The sequence below is a fragment of the Homarus americanus genome, unplaced genomic scaffold, assembly GCF_018991925.1.
Source record: "Homarus americanus isolate GMGI-L3 unplaced genomic scaffold, GMGI_Hamer_2.0 scaffold16251, whole genome shotgun sequence".
Taxonomy (NCBI): Eukaryota; Metazoa; Arthropoda; class Malacostraca; order Decapoda; family Nephropidae; genus Homarus; species Homarus americanus.
Genome location: NW_024722299.1, coordinates 24,382 through 30,331, shown reverse-complemented (window position 1 = coordinate 30,331; position 5,950 = coordinate 24,382). Strand labels below are relative to the sequence as shown.

Sequence of the window (5,950 nt, the reverse complement as noted above, 5' to 3'; positions counted from 1 at the left end):
AAACCAACTGTGTTTATTCTGAATATGTCTGTACCGTGTTGTGTGTAGTAAATCTCTCTCTCTCTCTCTCTCTCTCTCTCTCTCTCTCTCTCTCTCTCTCTCTCTCTCTCTATGTTTGTTCACGCCTTATGCCTCTGGGCTACGCCTAGGCCCTGTCCATTTCTGTGTTTACATGGCGCCCACGTTCTTGTTTACAATGGCTTTCCTCGGTTTGTTTGTTTATATTGGCACTCTTTTGTATATATTGAAACCTAACCTAACCCAACCAAATCTAACCTAACCTACTCTAACCAAACACAACCAAACGTAAGTTAACCTCCTCTAACCTACGCTAAAATAACCTAACCTACGCTAACCTAACCTACTCTAACCTAACCTACTCTAACCTAACCTACTCTAACCTAACCTACGCTAACCTAACCTACTCTAACCTACGCTAACCTAACCTATTCTAACCTAACCTACTCTAACCTAACGCAATCTAACTTAATAAATATGAAAACAAAATATACTTTGAGAAAATTATCTACCTTGGACTCCGCACACAATTAATGAAACTTTGAGTCGATGAAACTTTGTAAAAAAAATCATCTACTTTGAATCAATAAACCATTTACTTTGAACCTATAAAACTTTGCAAGAAATAAACTTTACTAAAAATATGAACTTTGAACCAATTTAACAAAAGCTCCACCTTAAACCAGATATAAAAAAAATACAATAAATAAAACAACGAAAATCTAAACCACATGAAAAAACAAAACTTTCAACCCCATAAAAGATAAAAGTACAAAACAAGACCATCAGGAAATACTCAAAGTCTTACAAAATAAAAGTATTTATTAATGAATACAGATATAAAAAAGTTTATATATCTACTTTCATACAAACAATCGCCCTGATACTCATTTTGGGTCGTCTGATAACTAACTACCTCAGGTTAGTCTCTTCACACCTGTTGGCTTAATTAACAGGTAGCACAAATAATTAATTATCTATGTAAACAAAATTGACAAAATAACAGGTGGCGATTGGTAGTTGCCTATGGATAATAAATTAACAGTGATAATAATAATAATAATAATAATAATAGTAACATATCAAACACCATTGCTTAGTATTGCATAGCTGTTGAGTCTGTTAAAAAAATAGCGGTAAATCATAGCAATAAAGTCATGTTATTGTTGCAAGGTAAAGTAGTATTGTATTTTGTATAAGCTGCCGGAAAATAGACTGAAAATAGTAGCGTAAGTTAGTTAATTGACTCTACCTCCTATACAAAACACTAGCTCGTCCCCTATACAGTATGCACCAGTTTAAAGCACAGTGTAAAAGAGGGTGTTGATTTGAGCAAAGTTTGGCAGATAAAGTAAAAGTGTAAAGTAAAGTAAAAGTAATAAAAAAAAATATTAATAGGAACTTTATATTGTCAGGTGACCAACGTGTTAAAAGACTCTACCATCTACTACTGCAGAAGGGGGAGCTGGAGTGGCTACTTAAGCTACACCTACAGGAAGACTACAGACTCTCCCGGGAAGTACTGGCTCTTTTTAAGTCCTTTTATGCCGGAGAGAAACTATTATTTGGATTACAGTGTCAAGTGGGCTAAAAGACCATTAACTGCTGACGGTGTATAGTTAAAACGCCAGGCACTATCCACTTGTCTACACTAACAGTAATGGGGACTTGCTATGTGCTGACGGGGTAGCTAAAGGTCAGCCTCTGTCTTATGCTGAACTACATGACAATAACAACAACAAAACACACTTCAGCTCCTCACTGCTACCAAGTGCTGTATATATGTACAATGCTCATCAATGATATTTACCAACAGCAACAACTGTCAGATGACTAGAGAGATAAGGTGTTCGCTCTACCAGGCTACACCTACTGTAAGATAATCAATATGTTATTATATCACAAACACTGCTCTAACTCTTTCCTATATCACGAATGAATATAATCTGTGCGAGCCTTAAAAGCCTATATTACAAAATGTCTGATAAATTCTTGGAATATAACCAAAACGCCCATAGCTTTATTTACAAGCTATCATATCCAACTCTCTTTGTGGGGAAAAGTCTTCCCTGTGTCGTAGGCGCAGACGTGTGGCGGTGTGGGCGGTGCCTCAGGTCCTGTGGCCCGGCAGTGTACAGGCGTAGCACAGGACGCAGATGATGATGTAAGCGTGTTGACGCAGAACTCGGTCCAGGCTAGACCGCCGCCGACCCCGCCAGGCCGCTGCCTCCATTTCCGCCTCGTAGTCCACCTCGGCGTTACCTTCCTCGTCATGACCCAGGAGCCTCAACGTGTCTTCCGGCGGGAGGGCTTCCGGGTCACCTTCAGGTGTGGCTGAAGGCCTACGAATCATTTTCTTTAAAAATACTGGTGACAGGAGGTATAAATCCATGATGTACGGTGCTGCCTCACTAGTTACATATATATCACCTTAAAGAACAAAGGCTAAAATACTTTAAGAGAAATGTATCCAAAATACTGTTACTACGAAAATATTTCAAAAGTTCTTTCTTTGACAGCATTGATGAAGGCAAGTCCGTTTGTACAGTAGAGATATTATTGTCGAGCTCAAGAGGCGACCATCTTCACTGCTGTTCCTCTTGGCGAAGACGCTGATGAATGCTGGAGAGCTGTGAGCAGAAACAGAAACCCTGACATTATCACACTGAACAAAAATTTGCCATTAAATTATCAATAAAAACAATATAAACAAGAGGTATGACTTAAGTATCTTCATCACTGGCCACACGACATTACATTACCACTGAGAATGATGTCTACAGGCGGCGATGATCCAAAGTAAGTAACAGCGTCGACTGGAAAACTCTCAAAATCTTTCACACTCGTTAGGACTGAAGGTGGGAGTGAAGATTTTGGAATGGGTGGTACTGGGAACTACAAGCAGAAAGGACAAGGATCTCCAGCGTATTCGGGGTTATCCTCGGGAGTACTCAAGGGCGAGTGTCTTGGTCCTGAGGATATGGTGATTTATTGTTTTCGGTGTTATAACTTGAGTTTTTTGACGATCGTGTTAGCAGAGCTGTCTTGTGTGTGGATCAGATCTGGAAGGCTGTGTACACGACCAGAAGGAAACACAAGAGGACGGCATATGTACAACAGAACACCTGAGTCTCCATGGCTGGTGGGCGTCTGCTGTTTTCTCTCTTAAAAGATGGCTGCTTCAAACTTGATGTAGAAAGTAAAGACGACCGCCATGAAGACAATATAAGAGTAGAATAAGTTCCGCTGTTCAACAATTTCCATCTTTTTTTGTCGAGAAGTTCTATATTTGTCTTAAGAGTTAATTAACCCGGTGATGACTCTTAACCTCAGCTGGTGGAGCCGCCGACGAACACGTAGAGAGCCACCAGGAGGACGATCAACACGATGTAGTTGTTAAACAAGCTGGTGTTCTCACTGCCAGGCATCTTGACTGCCTCTCACAACACAGACAGGGGGCTCAGTAGAAAGCTCCCTCCAGGATGGCGTAAAGAGCCACCAGGAAGGCTACCAGGATGAGGTAAGTATAGCCAATACTCTTGTTTTCATCCATGTTGAAGGAGTCTGGAACACTTGTGAACAACGATGAACACGTCGGAGTTCTCTCTTGCTGAGTGTAAGTGTTCAGAAGAAGGCGCTGTCCAACAACAGGTAAAGCACGAAGAGGAAGGTCAGGAGAATGATGTAGGTGTAGCCTAGGTTCTGATGCTCACTGACGGCCATCTTGGTATTTACTGTAATAACTCGCAACAATAAACTATAACAATATGTAGGAGTTAGAAGAAGGTGCCCTGCATGAAGAAGTACAGCACCACCAGGAACGCCAAGAGTATGCCGTAGGTGTAAACGAGAGACTTGTTCTCTGTGTCAATCATCTTCGGTGAGTTATGGCTCAATCCTGACAACTTTCTCAGTCAGGTGGTGGGAAGTCAACTTGTGCTTCAGGTAGTCACGTAACACTGTGTAGTAGTGTGGTGTTTAGAGTACCTCGAGGACGACGTAGAGGAGGGCGAGGCAGGAGAGGAGGATGAAGTAAGTGCTGGCCAGGGACTGGTTCTCCATCACGACAACAATCCGTGAGTTGGGGTCAATAATTCGTGGGGCCTTGGGTGGGGAGAGAAGTTCCTGCGATCCTTGGACTGGGTCAAGGAGGGAGGATGCAGATATTGGGAGGTCGTGTGGTCCCTTTTACTGCCACGGGAGAGGTGGAGAACTTTGGCTTGACACCGAGGGGAAGACAGGGGCGAGAATACGCTGGAGCGTGATCAAACTACGTCACTGAGGTTGGGTGAGGGAAGGGTGTGGAGAGGGTAAGGGTTATAAGCTCATGTTATTAAAACACGAGCCCCTCCAGGAACATGTATAGCACCACTAAGAACGCGATGAGGATAACATATGTGAAGACGAGATTCTTGTTTTCCAATTCTGCCATTCGATGCTCGGTGCACCACTATAACACAAACTTGCACCCGTTAGTAGTTCTGCACCACACCTTTACTGGTCGCTGGTCCACAAGCGAGTGTTGGGCCACGCTGCCCCCCCTCCGCCTTTTATATGCAATGCGCGCTTCCTCAAAGTGGGCGACCCAACGACCCGCTGAAAAAATGAACGGGGTGCCGGTGTCAATAAGATTCGCTGGCTCTCACACATGATCGTCCGGGGCGGCGACGGGGGGACGACGATGGCGGGGGGCGGTGGCAACGGGGGGCGGCACCCAGAGAATTGGCACATACCTGCACGTACTGGAGGTAAAAACCGCGGGACCTGGCACCACCTTCCCGGAGTTTCTCGAAAGTGGCACCAGCATAAGGGAGCTGAGCCTGGCCTGTGTAAACCCTAGTGCCTTTGTGTGACGTGCCCCCCTACCCCACCAACAACACATACCCTCCTCCTACCCCACCACACTACCCACCAAGATCTCCCCTCTCCACCACTACCCCACCTTCCTCACACCACGTACACTACTGTCACAACCACCTATCTTCTGCTACGCCACGCCCACCACCCACTGTCACTACCAACCACGCCCACCATCGGCTGTCACAACCAACCACGCCCACCACCCCCTGTCACTACCAACCACGCCCACCACCCAATGTCACTACCAACCACGCCCACCACCCACTGTCACTACCAACCACGCCCACCACCCACTGTCACTACCAACCACGCCCACCAGCCCAAGTTTCCTTCAGCCTCAGTCCTTTAGATTAAGTCCTTCAGCTTAAGTCCTTCAGCTTAAGTCCTTCAGCTTAAGAGTTCTTCAGCTTAAGTCCATCTGTCCTCAGAGTCCTTCAGCTAGAGTCCTTCAGTCTCAGCTAAGAGTCCTTCAGCTAAATTCTTTGGAAATGTTGTGTTTTGACCTACCCAACACCAAACGCTCTCTCTGTCTCTCCTGCCTCCCCTGTTATCTCCCTCTCATCTCCCCATCTCTTTCTCTCTCTCGTCATCCCTCTCATCTCCTCTCTCTCCCTTCATCTCCTCTCCTCGTTATCTCCCTTCATCTCCTCAGCCATCTCCTTCATCTCCCTCTCTCCTTTCATCTCCCTCTCCTCTCATCTCCCTCTCTCTCTCCCCCTTCATCTCCCCCTCTCTCCCTTCATCTCCCTCCCTCTCCCTTCATCTCCTCCCTCTCCCCTTCCTCTCTCCTGCTATCTCCCTTCATCTCCCTCTCTCCTTCACATCTCCCTCCTCTCTCTCCCTTCATCTCCCTCTCTCCCTTCCATCTCCTCTCTCCCTTCATCTCCCTCTCTCCCTTCATCTCCCCTCTCCCTTCATCTCCCTCCCTCTCCCCTTCATCTCCTCCCCCTCCCCTTCATCTCCCTCTCTCTCGTTATCTCCCTTCATCTCCCTCTCTCCCTTCATCTCCTCTCTCCCTTCATCTCCCTCTCTCTCCCTTCATCTCTCTCTCCCTCTCTCCTCCTTCATCTCT

The 5,950-nt window shown here is 45.5% G+C and overlaps 1 long non-coding RNA gene across 1 annotated transcript; it reads right to left on the bottom strand.

Moving 5' to 3' along the window:
• Nucleotides 1-826: 826 nt before the first annotated feature.
• Nucleotides 827-4,850, bottom strand: LOC121862705. The gene is made up of 2 exons (XR_006088271.1): nucleotides 2,781-4,850; nucleotides 827-2,648 (listed from the first exon to the last, which is right to left on the bottom strand). It is a non-coding gene; the product is annotated as an uncharacterized LOC121862705 (long non-coding RNA).
• Nucleotides 4,851-5,950: the final 1,100 nt, after the last annotated feature.